Below are 16,433 nucleotides of genomic sequence, written 5' to 3'. Positions count from 1 at the left end.
TGCTTAATACAAGCACTTTGTCAGCTACTTTGTTTCATATTAATTAAAATTGAGGTATTTATTTTTAAACATTAGAAGATTATATTACAGCAACTTTAGATTATATAAATACAAAATAGAACTATATGTTTTATTCAGCGTTTTTACTCAATTTTCTACTTTCCAAAATAAGCGAGGCACTACGGTTATATTCACAACAAACGTTGTGGACTGTGATACTGTTGTTTGGAAGAGCACTTGGTATCCTCGGATGCATGTTATGGTTGCAATAATGGGGTACGGTTTGAAATTCTTGAAATGGGTAACGACAATGGAAGATGTTTAGTGCATCTACCAAGAAACATATAATTTTACCTAGAAATGAGTAGAATTCGCAAAGTTGAATTTAATTTGGTAAATATAATTGCAAGTATTTCACTGGTTTTGAGTCAGTTTGAAAATTCTCTTCAGCGTAATTTTTAGAGGGGGCAAAGAATAATTTAGGGGATACAGCCCCCTCTAGCCCATTCCTGGCTACGGACCTGTTCTTATGAAGCATGAAGAGAAAAAAGTAGACACTAGTTTATAGAAATATGTGTAATAAACGCAATAATACTATATTATAATTATCCAAAAGTTGTCTACAGTAAGAAGTAAGATGAAACAATTCACAGTAATTATCAAGGCATACCTCTGCTCCTAACCTACTATAAGATCTTACCTAACATTCTTGTATCACCATTTTTCTCCATAAGCATATAAATCAGAAATGGCCAGTGGTCTCAGACGAAATAGATCTACGTTGAGCGAGAAATTTTACGTCAGACAAATATTATACAAAATGGAGTATGATGATATGCAGGCCATTACAGCACTATTCGTACATTTAAAATATATATATATATATATATATATATATATATATATATATATATATATATATATATATATATATATATAATATATGATTCAGGTAGTAGAAATAGGCAAACGATATCTGAGAAGAATTCACAATTCTCAAAAAATATTGTAAAGTTAGTCGAAACGTGTATTGGTACAAAAACAATAAGATACGAATATTTAGAATTCGTAGCTTCCTGAAGCAAGTTTATCTCCATTATTATTATTATTATTATTATTATTATTATTATTATTATTATTATTATTATTATTATTATTATTCATTAGAACACGTTACTAGAAATGAGGACCGTTTTTTCAAAACTTGATTTATGAAAAAATTAAATTTTCAGTACTAACAAAAAACTGTTTTTAAGTCGAGGTTAGGTATAACTTTCTTGGTTTTCTGTTAATTGATGTTGCATATTGAGACTATCATGTAGGTCGTGGAGTAAATTGATTGTTGTACTATACTTTATACAAGCGTTTAAATATTTGCTGTTTTTACAAAGCGTGCTTTCTACATTAAACTTTCTGACGTACTACTGCTGGTTTTCGAGATTATTTTGTGTTTTATGGCGATTTGTCATCAAGGAATTAATTTTATTTGTAATACACATATTTTACAAATTATTTCTATGTTTTTGTAACAAGTACACTCAGGATTACTTCTATAAAAGTTGACAACGTATAATCAACAGAAAACTTGATATTGGGTCTTTTGTAACCACTGTGAATAATTTGTTAGAATAAATCAGGGCAACTACAGTCCCTGTTCTCGGTACCTCTCAGCACATCTTCATAGAGTTTTCTGGCGTTCTCTGGAACATTAAAGTATTGCATCAGCTTTTCAGTCAGCTTTCCCTGGCTTTAGTAATTCAACTTTCGTTATCGGTCCTGAGAATGTGTATGTTACTGAAAATGTCACAGTGCCTGTCTTGTTTGCTTTGTTGTAATGTATAACTCGAGTGTTCAAAAGTTTGAATGGTACTCTTGTTTTGAGAACCGAATTCGATTTCTTCTTCAGATTATATACACTGAATCCTGTCCTAATATTTTCACAATTCTATGACTGCTAATCATGTCATAATATTCACATGGAGAAATATTTTTTGTTTTTATATATTGCAAATTACCAAACACTTCTATCTGGAGGCATAAAACTATCGAATCGAATGAGGAAATAGTGCTGAGCTTTATTAAATAGTCCGGATCTTTCCAAATATCTTACGACGGCTGCCATCAATATACTATTTTTATTCAACAAAACATATTATTTTATGTAGAAAGAAAGTTTCGATAAAACTATTGCGTAGTAGAAGGCTAGTTTTGTAAAAACGCTTCGACTTTTGCGTACTACAGAAACGAGAAAAATCAGATTTTGTTCAAACAAACCACATCACCATGTAGCCGTCTTTATTAAGTAGGAAAATCGATTTTAAAAAAATGAATTTCGCTTTTTCTGCAGAAAGCAAGTTTTGAAAGAACGGTCCTCAAATGATTCACTTATAACAGAGGATTAGCATTGTGAATCTTCACCATCTGTTGATATAGATTGAAAATTTGGATTTAATAGTATTTAAAATCAAGTCAGTTCAAGATAACATAAATATCTTCCTGCTATCATGTAAAAAATATATCTAAAATACATACACAAAAGACGAAATATACATACTGACAAGATGAAACCACATTTGAGACAAAAAAATGTAATTTCTATTATTATTACTAGCAACGGGATATAAAAAGAATAACGTAGTATGCAAGCCACTTAGACTTTAGAGATCGTTTGACTATCTAACAATATCAGTAAGTCTTGAGGGATAACCTTACATTAGTAACTTAATATATATTGATCATTTTGACCATTGTTTTTATTTTAGAACTTTTTATGAGAAAGGTAAGTCGATTGTTAGACTTTTCGTGACGGGTACAAATAACCTCGCTGCTAATGTTCCCATTAAGCACTACAATCAATCAATCAACACAAATTAAAAATATGTCCTTGTACTTTCTATATGTAGCATCTGTATAAAATGATGAATTGTTCTTTTCGCTCTAAACATATTCTTATACTTTCTACTCTGTGTAATACTGTATTACTGTAGTTAATATTATTTTTTTCCATGTTTTAAACTGATCAAAAAAAATTGTGAGGAACTAAAACGCCTCAAGAAATATAATGTTCCAATGACAAGTAAATGATATTAATTTTATGCCATACAAAAATTTTCTGTTAAAATAATTTTGTAATATAATCTTAATAAACGGTAAAAATAAATAAATAAATAAAAGGCTAATAGTTGTAGCTAAACTCTGACCTTGAATTTTCCAGACCTTGAAAACCAGCTTCACTGCAAAATACTGTTCCAAAGCCTAAATGTTCATTATTGTAAATCTGCAACCCACATTCACTGAAAATTCACAGCTGTAAATTTGCACCTAGCCTCTAAACTACAGGGTGTTTTATTCCCTTTTATGTTAGATAAGAAATTTAGTTTAAAATACCAGTGTTTAACGTCATTCACTCATAAAAGCTATGATAATTATTTGCACTAAAATCGGAATTACCTCAAACACTTAATATTTTATTTTAAAAGAGTATATTAAATGCCTTGCGAAATGGTCTTTTAAAATTACCGGGTTTTGACTTCAGTATGTTCTCTCTATTATATTCTAAAGTAATTATGATCAGAGGTTATTAAAATAATCCAAAAAAATTTACATACCAGACCACCTGAGCGGAATATTTGAAACATTATAGGGGGTTGTTTTGTAGGAGTGTACTCGTAACATTGGCTGAGAGACATAATTTGTTCCAAAACCCACGCAAATACCAAAGAAAAAATCATAAATCTGTAGTTTTATGTTGATCTGAGACTGTGTATTACATTGAAATTGGTTGGGTATCTTTTTGTTTCAAAAGGCACTTCTGTTGGTGGTAATGGAGACTTTCTCTTGTTGCAGATTTTGCTGCTGAACAGAAGCGTGGGCTGCACCATCTTCTAAGGTAAGTATTCTTCCTCTCATCTGCTGGACCATTCAAAATGGCAACAAAGACAGTAGAGATTAAAAGAAAGAAAGATAGGTCCCGAACCCACACAGATTGTTTCAAAAGTCTCCATCTATTTCGCGATTTACGAGAGCAAATATCTTGAGTCGTCACGATTGTTTTGGGGAAATACCACAAATTGAAACCTGTTTCTTTGTAATTACGTGAGGAAGAAAAAAGGAGATCAAAGCTTGAGCATTAACGTTCTTAAATGTAAACAGAACATCCGATTCGTGTTAGGACTTTACCGGAGATTCTGAAGGTTATTCGTGTTCTAACAATGCCCTGTTCCCCCTTTCTCCCGGCAATACTTGATATGAATTTTAAACAATGTATTTAAACAACTGTCCGGATAATAACACAGTAGTACTATGACCTTCGAATCATATATCTCGGGAAATTCTCTTTGTAGGCAAAATATATGTTATGAACTTAACAATGCGTGGAATATCCACACTTCGTAGGTTAAAACTATCTATTAAATAGGCCATTAAATTTTCATAATAGTGTTTAAACCATTCATAGTTTTCTGGAATGTGTTAATTGCTTAAATCCCTCAGCTATTATTTGGCTAGGTGCTAAGAGTTAATTTAGATTAATTTAACCAGAAATCAAACCGCACATTAACATATTTGGGTTTCCAGAGTTCTTTTATGATTCAAACCCTCATGCGGTTGATGTTTCATAAGTCCTTACCATATAATATGTCGGAATGACTCAAAATTGATTGAATGACTATAAACCTTTATTTCACCAAAACAATCATACATTCCCTAAATGCCGAAACAAATTTAGTTTTCTATCTCTATATCTCTCTCTGTCTCTTGCCCCTATCCTGTGTCTCTTTCTCAATAGATTACAGTTTAGATTTTAAAATTTGTTTGATATAAATCTTTGTTAAATAAGTTCTAAAACTTTTTTGTTGTTTCTACCTAAACCTCACAATAAATTTATCTTTTTCAGTTGTGGTGTGTTCATTATGAATATTATGACACTTTAAAAGCAAATTCTGCAAAATAAATAGTAATAACACAAAACTGATTTTAATAATCTAAAAAAATAATTTTAAATTTTCCTTTTAAAACTTATAATATCTTTCCAGAGAAAATTTTAGAATCTTATTTATGACTAGCTGCTGATTTCATTGGCTGCAATTAATTTTTAGCTAAATGTTGTTAATTCGAAAATAATTGCATCCGAATGGGATCAGGTTTTAACAAGAAGCAGAACGACTCTTATTTTACTGATGAGAATAAAACAAAGGATATTTTGTACAAAATGCTACGATAGATATTTAACCTATTCATCATATGATAATATTACTTACCCTTTATTTCGTACAGTTTGCTCTGAATTTCGCAAGAAATTTACTCAAATTAAAAAAAAATATACATTTATTGAAACAGAACACAACAGGTGTGATTCCTAATTACAGTGCTAATCTTTCATGATATAATAGATTCACAATTTTACTTTTAAACTACATAAAGCAATCAGTATGAATATCAATATTGCTTGACATTCTTATGAATCTATTGTACGAGGTTGCTTATTTATATGAATCTATCGTACGAATAGGATAAGTAATATTATCATATGATGAATAGGTTAAATATCTATCGTAGCATTTTGTACAAAATATCCTTTGTTTTATTCTCATCAGTAAAATAAGAGTCGTTCTGCTTCTTGTTAAAACCTGCGTATATAAATCTATCGTAGGTTGCACTCATTCTTCATGATAGTGACTTACTTAGCATATTCGTCCTTGCTTTTGCATAATAAAAGAAGTTATAGTTTTCTATGCGTGATTTTCTATTTCGTGTGTTTATTTCAAAGCTCAAAAAGCAGTTCGTGGAGTGTGTTTATCATTAAATATTTTGTTTATCATTAAATATGTCATGTCATGTTCTTTATTTAAGAGTTAGTTTCGAAATTCTTGTTTAATGAATAACAATTTTCAGTTCTTCGAAAAAAATGTTTGTTTGCTTGTAAATAAAATACCTCAGAAATTTGGAATGGATTTTTTTCTATTTTTGGTTTAATGAGTACGTTTTTGTGTCTGGGTTCCATACAAGCTTCGGGCAAATATAAGTTTGAGACACTTTTTGAAAACTGGCAGGTTTAATAGCAATAAGTATCTATACATTGTGCAGTGTGCAATAAGCATAAGAATGATATGTTAAATATATGTGTGTGCCTATTTTAACATTTTGTAAAATATATTCTTTGTTTTATGATCAATAAGTAGTGTGTTCCGCTATTGCAGAAAAATTCACCTAACATTATTTTTTTAAAGCAAATTTTTATTATAAGCATGTAATAGTAATTAGTTACTTTTTTCTTTCGAAAATTCGACTAATACCATGACTTTGATGGCCAATAACTCAGTAATCAAAGATCTTCACACGAAAATATTTCATGTGCGTACTAATCAAGTCAAGACATGCCAAGTTTAGTCAAGATAGGATGAGTTATATAACTCAGTAATCAAAGATCTTCACAGGAAAATATTTCATGTGCGTACTAATCAAGTGAAGATATACCAAGTTAGAATGAGTTATGTGGATCAATTGCGTTTGATATTTTCTACGACTCCAAACTTTGATTTTGGTGGCCAATAGTTAGGGAATAAAACGTAAGAAAATATTATACACGTGTACTAAGTAAGTCGATGTCTACCTCTATTCCAAGTTTGGTCAAGATCTGACAAGTGCCGTACATAGCAAACGATATAGGGGAGAGTTCCCGATATCGCACCACTACTAGTTTAAAAAGAACCGTAGTACTAACATGGCATCTGCTAGTGAAATTAAATACCTAAGCACACTCTCATAATTGCACAGTAAAGTGACGACGTTCAGTAAGTTATGTGTGTGTGCACTTACAGTACAATAAAATTGAAGTATTCTTTACTAATTTTCTTGGTATTTCACAGTAGAATAGGAATTAAGGTAAGAGAATTAGCTTATGTTTCAATAAGTAGTAATAAACAAAATACCACTAATATTATAGTGACAAACTCAAGTTATTCTTTTTTAAATTTGTGAGGTATGTAAAAAATATTTGTTTTAAAAAATGGCATAGTTTCCCCAATCGCACTATTACCGTGTGTCCGAAATCACACCAATGCAGTTTTGACTCCCGTGTTGTAATTTTTTTCCTTGTTTCTTTCTCCTTACAATTCTCACAAGATGAGTACACGCCAATATGGAAAATGGTCTCTGGAATTTATGAATCGTGCTTTGAAAGAGTATAGGGAAAATAAAGTGAAATTAAATTAAATAGAATGTAAATATTGTATTCTAAAGAAAAAAATTGCCACATTACCACGGTGAGGTGGCACGTGGAACCGGATAAACGGAAAATTGCCAAAGCTACGAAAAACGGTTCATGAAATTATTACGCTGAGGAAGTAGGCCTACCAACAGACAACCACAGAGATGAGAAGTTGTCCCATCAAGTCCTTACAAAAAGCATCTTGAAGAACGACAAAGGCAATCAAGAATATCCAAACGTGTGGAGAGACCTAATCTTTCTAAACCCTGAGCTAGGTCTGTATGTGCATCAGGAAACCTTGACTCTGAAAAGTAGATACATCCAAATCACGATGCTCCGAGCTACATATTCGAAGTGTTTCAAATGTGGCTATTGAACAAGATTGGTTTTGCATCCTTTGTCAACAAAATTTAGTCGAAGATATGGTACAATGTGTTTTGTGTAAAGTCTGGATACATGGGTCTTGTTCGGATGTTTCAGGAGATGAATGTACATTCCAACGTGCATATAAGGTGTAGCTGTCCGTGTTTTCCATAAATACAAATATTTTTACGTTTCATAGGATTATAAGTCACATTGATTCTCATGGATTATTGCTTATTGAATCAAAATATGGGATTTTTTCCTTTAATGATATATTCTTTCTCGTATTAATAACACTCAGATAAAAGAATGTGATATATCATAGAAATATTAATTCGTTTTATTTATAGGTTGCATTTCTACTTAATTAGCTTATTTCTAAGGTTTTATTTCTGTGCTCGGTTATTTACATTGCAGTATTTTTTCTCTAAAGATTTATTATTCCTCACCTTAATAAAACATGAACAAAATAATGTGATAATGGAAATCATAATTTGTTTTATCCATATACTTTACTATAAAATTTGCGTGTATTCAAATGGCGGTGCAATTTTGGCTTCACATAGTTCGATTTGGGAAACTTGTTGCGTAAATCGCACCAATCGAAGACTTCTAAAATATCGTCATTTTCATCATGATAGTGATAAGATATCGTTATGAAATTACTGTGAAAGAATCGGGTAACTATAAAGTCCAATACGATCGAAAAATCATTTTAAATTTTCTCAAAAGTTTCGAATTAAAACAATTTATGGAAAAAGTGGTGCGATTTTGGCTACTCTCCCCTATACTGTACTCCTTATCTATTATTATTATTATTATTATTATTATTATTATTATTATTATTATTATTATTATTATTATTATTATTATTATTATTATTATTATTATTATATTCATGTGGCTAACGTATTTCCTCTTTCATATATATTCATGTTCGTATCGTATCATACAGAGCAAGAAAGATTTATCTTGAAGTGGGCCCTCTCGAACGGCGAAAAGCTTTAATGGGGGACAATTGTCCTCCTCCCCTCCCACGACAAGCTATATAGCACTGGATCTTATTAATCCCAGTATGTACTTGCATGGCTATTCGTAAAGCCATATTGGAAACTGCTGAAAGCGAAATTTACAAGATATTTCATTTGTTAAATAAATAAATACAAGTCGCTCTGAGAGAATAAATGATCAGAATCTAACTTTCAACTTTCTAAAGTAACATTGTCAAATAAATAATATTATATATATACAGTATTTAATAAGTTCAATGAACTTCTTGTCTCTAGATGATCTTGCCATTATTCCCTTTCTAAGTTTCCTTAGTGCTTTATATATGAATACTGGAAGCTGATTGGTTGCCCGTAAAAATGGCGGAGCATTTAAAACAACGAATTTGTTTTATGTAAGATTAAAAAGTTATACAGAAACTTGTGTGTGTGTGTGTGTGTGTGTGTGTGTGTGAGTGAGGAGTGAGTGTGTGTGTGTGTTATGTTGCTTGTTAATGCATCTGATTAGCATTAGGAACAAGAGGGCACCCTTATTTTCAGCTTATATTAGATTCTGCGATGGACATTCCGATGTGAATCTCTGGCATTATCGTGTTTATCAAATTAAAGCATGATATTGAATTAGTAATTACACTGGTTGATGCCTGTCTCGTCAAAACTTTTTAACTTTTCATTTTTTCCCTCAAATAACAACAACAAAACCAAAAAAAAAGTTATTTTGCGTCGTGTGTGTTATGTACGTGTATGTTAAAATTCGAACTAGCCAATAGTTACCTCAGGTTAGAATGTGGAAAAAATAATAAAATAAGAAGATGATGGGGAGGGAAAGAAAGCAAAGAAGCATTGTAGGAAATATGTCCGCAAATTTCCAAGAATTTGTGAGCCCTCCACAAGTTTTTGAACTTCATCGGCCCATTCAAAGCCACTGTTGCCATCTTTGAAGAATTGACTATGGTTTACACATAGATGATAAAATTAAATATTATGTATTCATATTACCATCAACTAACAGCAACCGTTGCTCAGAAAACAGATATAGCTCGTACTTCAAAGAAAAGAGCTATGGATTTCTAGGTAAATTTGATGTGATAGTTAAGAATCAAAATCGAGAGAAGTAGATTTAGTATTCATTATCGAAGAACAACTAAAAAGAGAGAAACAAGTATGCCTTATGAAGAGTTGTGAAAACAGCAATGTATTGATTAAATAAAATGTCATATATATTATATAAGATATATATCTTAGTATCATGATTACAATATTTTTGTGACAATTCTTATATAGTTTTAGGTCCTACTTTCAGAATCATCATCATTTCTATTTAGATAAATGAAACTTCGTTTGATAATGACTGCTTCGAATTTTAAATGCCTTTGTCTGAACTATACTGATTATCTTTTCATGATAAATTATATAACAAGTTTTATTCTTATTTTTTATTTTATTTTATTATTTTTTTAGTTATATTAACCCATAAATATGAAGAACATACATGTCGATGTTAAATTTTGACAATCACCTTCTTACGGCATAAATCAGCCACTGACATTTTCTCAAACCAATGAAAATTTAACACTTTTTCCTCCTTCTTGTTCTTCTTTTTCTTCCTTCTGAGGTAAAACTCCTTTCTTTCGTAAATGTTTCGTAAATATTCAATGTTTTGAACTAAACCGGCTAAATTTCACAAAAATGTTAGTGTATGTGAAGGAATTATCAGAAGATGAACTGAATAGTTCAATGTCGTTTCCCGATTGGATTTTCAGTCAAAACTTCGAAAGCGTTCCTACTTTATTTCATTCTGGCAACATGACCTGCCCACTTGAGTCTCCTAGACTTGATGACCCAAACAATGTTTGGTAAAAGTATAAATTATGCAGTTTCTCTTTATGAAGTTTCCGCTATTCACAATTGCCGTTTCTCTTGGTCCAAATATTTGTCTCACGATCTTGTTCTTAAATACTTTGTCTGCGTTCTTCCCTCAGAGTAAGCGATCATGTTTCGCAATCATACATCACTACAGGCATAATTATCGTTTTATATTAAATATTTTCTACTTTCAAATATTAATTCGTCCTACTAAAGTGAATGTGTGTGGAGAATGAAAGGTGAGGGGCAATGAAAGGTGAGGAAAAATTCAAAGTTTAAATTTTTATCTTATCTACACTAGGGCCCACCAAACTTCTTCACGTGGTGTACACTGACCCTGTTACTTGTTGAATTTCAGTGAATAACGTAACGATTTTAAAAAAATACTGAAAATTTAGAAAGTAAGCCAGATGCACCTTCAAAATGCTAATAAATGAGTTAATAATTACCTTCAGATCTTGTCTTCTAGTCGACGAGTACAGTGGCTCAGTGACAGAGCGTTGAACACTGGTGTGTGTGGTCCCTGGTTTCCTCCCACATTCTCATTCCACCAATGCTTCCATCATCATTCACTTGCCTTAATCATTCGTTTCCTTCAGCCTAAAGAGCATAATCATGCGACGATAAGCTGAACGATTTTATTTCGTTTCATTTTTGTCTTTTATCCCTCACATCTGGCTGCACAATTAATGACACCATAATCAAAATTTGTAGATTATATGAAAGATCTAAAAAAAAAAAGAAAAGAAAAGAAAAAAAGGAAAAAAGAAAAGCAACTATTAGTTCCTTTGATATAGTTCTATGAGTGACAAGTGAACTACTTCGCGATTTTTCAAATATACTTATTTATTTTGTTAGTGTTATTTACAAAATTAAGGAAAAGAGTTAGAATCATAGTAAAGACTGTTAACAGTGTTAAATAGCTGTGTCCCATTGATCTATATGGGGAATTATTTCTCCTGTTTTCTTTGAAACGAATTGGAATTTTGTGGATTTCCTATTTACTGATTTCTATTTGAAAACTCCTTGAGTTAAATAACATTATATACAGAGTATCCGGAATGGGACTGACGGTTTTTGAAAGTATATAGTTTTAATATGGTCAGAGATACAGAAGAGAAAAAAATGCAATTTAAAGGAGAACTCAGAAAGTTTATTTGGTCTTACTTACAAGCCATTCTAACTCCACGTGAGCTTCATTTGTAACTCTTACAATATCTAGCCTGAACTCAATCTCTCTCCACGTATTCTGTAACATCTGAGGTGTTACTGAAGCAATCGCATGCCTAATACGGTTCTTCAGTTCATCAGGTTACGGACCTTTTCACTAGAATACACAAGGTCTTTCACATACCCCCACAGGAAGAAGTCCAGGGGGTAACATCAGGAGAGCGTGGAGGCCACCTAATTGGACCATCACGACCTATTCAACGGCCAGGAAATTCAGTATCAAGGTACTCCCTCACTCGTAGGCTCCAATGGGGCGGGTCACCATCCAATTGAAATATCACTCGAGGTTGCAAATGTTGTAACTAGGGAATAACATAGTGTAGTGTTTTGTCTAAGAACACATTTCCTGTTATGGTTTGCTCTATGAAAAAGAAGGGACCTATAACTGCATTATGTGTTAAAGCACACCAAACATTCAATTTGAAACTGTCTCTAGTATGTTCTATGTACCATGCGGATTCTCAGATCCCCATATCCTACCATTATGTCTATTAACACAGCCAGATAATTTAAAACTTGCCTCATCAGAGAAAACAACGTTCAATAGGAAATTATGGTCATAATCAATCCTATCCAGAATTTCAGTAGCAAATACTGCTCTCTGTGGCTTATCGTTGGGCTTAATTTCTTGCAACAATTGAACCTTATACGCGCGCAAACGTAATAGTTTGTGTACTACATCGTGCACTGTTGACTTTGGAATTGCCAATTGCCTGCTCGCTGCGCGAATTGACTTCCTCGGGCTACGTGAGAAACACTCTCTTCTTGCTTCCACATTTTCTTCTGACACACGCCATTTACCATCGCTGTGTTGTTTCACTACACTCCCCGGTGATAAAAATTGATCCTTCAACGAATGGATACTGTTATGTGATGGAGGATCCTTGTGGTAAACATATTAGAAGTTTCATTGAACTTCAGCAACACTTTTTTGTCTCTGCAAACTACCACACGCATTGCGCCTTTTCGACTGCCGACGCCATTTCTGCTTATCGGCGATACTAGCGCCGTCACCGGTTCAAGTATGAAAATTTGCTGAACAAAACTTTTTTGAGTTTTCCTTCAATATGAATGTTTTTTTTTTTTTCTGTATCTCTGACTATATTAAAACTATACACTTTTAAAAATCATCAGTCCCATTCCGAACACCTGGATTTCTAAAAATGGGACCTACAGACAACAGAGTGCTGTTCTACAAGTCAAAATAAAGAAAAAAATGCTATATAATGATACCCTCCGGATTCTTCCTCAGTTGGAATAGAGAATCAAAAATTTCACTATGTGGCAACGTCATAGAATAATTTGAAACCATTAGCATTGCTCTAAGAACCCATTAAGCAGTTACATCGATTGTTACGTTAATAAGTGGTTCTAGGGTCAATGTCTATCGACTTTAACTACCGTTTATAAACAATCGGTGGTGTAACTATTTGATAGATTAATAGATCTATATTATGGTTCTTTCGACGTTGCCACATAGTACAATTCTACTTTTCAGGCAAGGATCTAAAAGGATTACAACAACCCCCATTTCAAACAGTAACTTCAATCACTTATGTTGTGGGTCGAAATAAATGGGAACGTTGCATTTTTATTTAACATTGGGCACATACAGAGTGTACAACCCAAACGGCTCGTCCGATTTGAAAAATTCCTTCACTTTAGATTGAAAGACATCATATTTGGAGACGATTTCCCCTCTTAAATAGAGTTACTCTATATCAGGGAACTTTTGAGACACCCTGAACAATATATATATATAGTACAAATTCATGTTCAAAGAATATTTAAGTACATTTGAATAAGATATCAGCAAAATGACATCATTAAAATTCGATATCATTTCAAAGAAAACAACAAAATTCCCCGGTGAGTGGCGGCTTTTGAGGGGAGTCAAGTTGGAGATTAAAATGTTTATTTTATCGTTATAAACTATGGGAAGAAAGCTTACATTAACTCTTGTATACAGCTTTCTGAAATAGTAGGAAGCTTTCTTTTGTTAGCTTGTAAGTGATAAAATTTAAATTTTTACCAATGTAACTCCCATGAAGAACCGCCACTGTCTCCATATAAATCAATAGGCTAAAAAAAGACAATATGGGGTAGGTAGTCGACATCGTTAATGAAACATGAATTGATGTGTTGAAAATTTGCCGTGTTTATACTGTTCCTGGTAATTACATATAAAATATTCTTATGTTAAGCATGGTGGTAAAGCAAAGTTGCTGATGAACTTCGTCCCAGATATAATTGTTTTCTCTCAATAACTTCTTCCAAGATGGCTACGATGGTTTGTTTCCTACGGTGAGTCACTGCAATAATATATCTGGCCCGAATCGAAACCAAGACACCTGCATTTTAGTATGTAATTTTCCAATGTTATTTCACATATGCTTGCGGGGTTGTTTTGAACAGAATTCTATATAATGTTGTATTATACGTGTATAAACCATTAATTTTGGTAATTATCAAACCATCTTTTTTTTCTTTTTCTTTTTTACCGAGCAAAAAGATCTGATGGAATGGTGTACTATCCCTTTGGGATGTACATTCATGAAGGTACAATATAATTCTCTCGCCTTCCAATTTGAAGTCTTGGGTTTGTTATGAATTGTTTCTGGGAAATATAATACTTGATTCACCCAAGACATTAATATATACGGAAATTAATATTGACTTCTTTTTCAAAAATAAATAAAAAAGCAAAGATGAGCCATATTTCATGGTGTTACATAATTGCACCTTTCTAACCGTGAGAATTGATTTGTATTTTGGCTTCAATGCACAAAGATAAACAAAAAACTAACAATCATGTTTATTATTATTATTATTATTATTATTATTATTATTATTATTATTATTATTATTATTATTATTATTATTATTATTATTATTATTATTATTTCATAACTACATACGTGCTAAAGGCTGGGTCATATTAAAACAAAATTATTATTTTTTATTTAGTATGCACGTATACAGGGTGTTTCAAAACAACATTGACAACGTTTAGGATATGATTCCTGACACCAAAATACAAAAGAAGAAAGTTAATAAGGATCTACGGGGAAAATTGCTTAGTTTCTCAGCTAGGACTGCCCAAAAAGCATAGAAAAGCTATATTACAACACGCATTATTTCAAGTACGAGAAACCGTGGAATTGTGGTCTATATCAGAACGTTACATGCTCCAAAATGAATGTTTCAGCAATCTGCAATGTTTTAGCAAGGAATTTCCTACTAAGCATAATTAACAGACATGTTCCCAACATATATGTTCTGATTTGAAGGTGGATCCAAAGTAAAAAGAAAAAAAAAGTTTTGAAAGCAGTGAATGCGGAATGCGTCAGCGAGAAGTCAGAAATGTTAGTAAACATGATTCCTCCTGTTCGGAATTTAAAAAAAAAAAAAAAAAAACTTACCCCAAGAGTATACTACCCCTTGTGGACATGCTCATGGAAGTGATTTATGTAATATTATAAGAATAATATTGAAATATTTATTTATGAAATATGACCAAAATTGTCCGTGTAGATTTTGAGAAAGTACGTAGTCTGAAAAGAAATTCATCCCAACAGTAAACTATTCCTTGTGATTTTTTTTTTCGTACGAAATAATTTAAACAATATTATAGAGTTATGCTATATTGTCAGGTTGTTAATGAAATATTTATTCATGAAAGATGAACAAAATCGCCTGAGTCCTTTTTGAGAAAATCGTAGTTTTTTTTTATTTCTACCCTTAAGTAAAACTATCATTATTTTTAGGGGTAGGAACAAAATTCGAAAAGTCTCCTGGATGATCAATTAAAATTTGGTTGAGATACGTTGAACGGTGTGGCCCCTAGGTGAGTATACATCAGGACGAACGGACGGACAGATGTTGAAAAATCACTTTTTCGATATGTGTGGGTCATAAAACATGCAAAACTGTTGACATCTCAAATTCAATTTTTTTTCACGGTCATCATGCTTTCTTTTCTCCTTTCGCCGCTCGAAAGTAAAAATTGTGAAATACAGGGTTTCTGATCCAATCGGTACATATTGTTAAAATTCTTCAAAATAGTCTCCTTGGGCGTCGATATACCGCTGCCAACGCGATTTCACGCTGCAAAGGCTTCTTGGAAGTCACTGCCGTAACCCTTTCAGAGATTCTGTGACAGTCTGTTGGATGGCGGAAAGATTATCGAAACGGTGACCTTTAAGAGTTCTCTTGAGCTCTGGGAACAGAAAACTATTCTGGTGGGCTCACATTGGGGCTGTATGGTGGCTATATTTTTGTCCAAACCTGTCGTTGCAGGGCGTCCATATCGATCCATGTCTTCAACGGTCTCCCATTCGTTCTTGCACTCACTGAACCACTGGAAAACGTGGGCCCTTGACAGGGCGTTGTCTTTGTAAGCCTCCTTTACCAAGGCAAGCGTCTCGGAAGCGATTTTTCCCAGGTGAGAGCAAAATTTAATCGCGTAGCGCTACTCCAGTAAACGCTCCATTTTTTACATTTTCTGCCGTGATAAAAACTCAAGAACAGCTTTTGCTCCCGCGCGATTCTCACTCCATTAGAGCTCGGACACGACTGCTGCCCGGTGCTACCCCCTACCACAAATCCTCCCGCTGGGAGCGCGCTGTTGGTGACTGGAGCGCCACGCGAAGACCACGCGGAGCGATTACTTTACGGACAAACTCTGTATACCGTGAAACAATACATCGCAGCACGTGTTAGTCCAAATACGATTAATCATGGAGCTGGCGTTTGCTAAC

At 32.8% G+C, this 16,433-nt stretch overlaps 1 protein-coding gene across 1 annotated transcript in view; it reads left to right on the top strand.

Annotated features, from left to right (window-relative positions):
* Window positions 1–16,433, top strand: part of LOC145688058 (uncharacterized) — a 418,358-nt gene that overhangs the window by 253,464 nt on the left and 148,461 nt on the right. The window contains exon 4 of the mRNA XM_081761784.1: window positions 3,847–3,889. The gene's annotated coding sequence lies outside the window, so the exon portion shown is untranslated. The remainder of the gene's footprint in view (window positions 1–3,846; window positions 3,890–16,433) is intronic.

The sequence above is a fragment of the Thermobia domestica genome, chromosome 1, assembly GCF_964235325.1.
Source record: "Thermobia domestica chromosome 1, izTheDome1.hap1.1, whole genome shotgun sequence".
Taxonomy (NCBI): domain Eukaryota; kingdom Metazoa; phylum Arthropoda; class Insecta; order Zygentoma; family Lepismatidae; genus Thermobia; species Thermobia domestica.
This window is presented reverse-complemented; position numbering and strand designations above follow the sequence as displayed.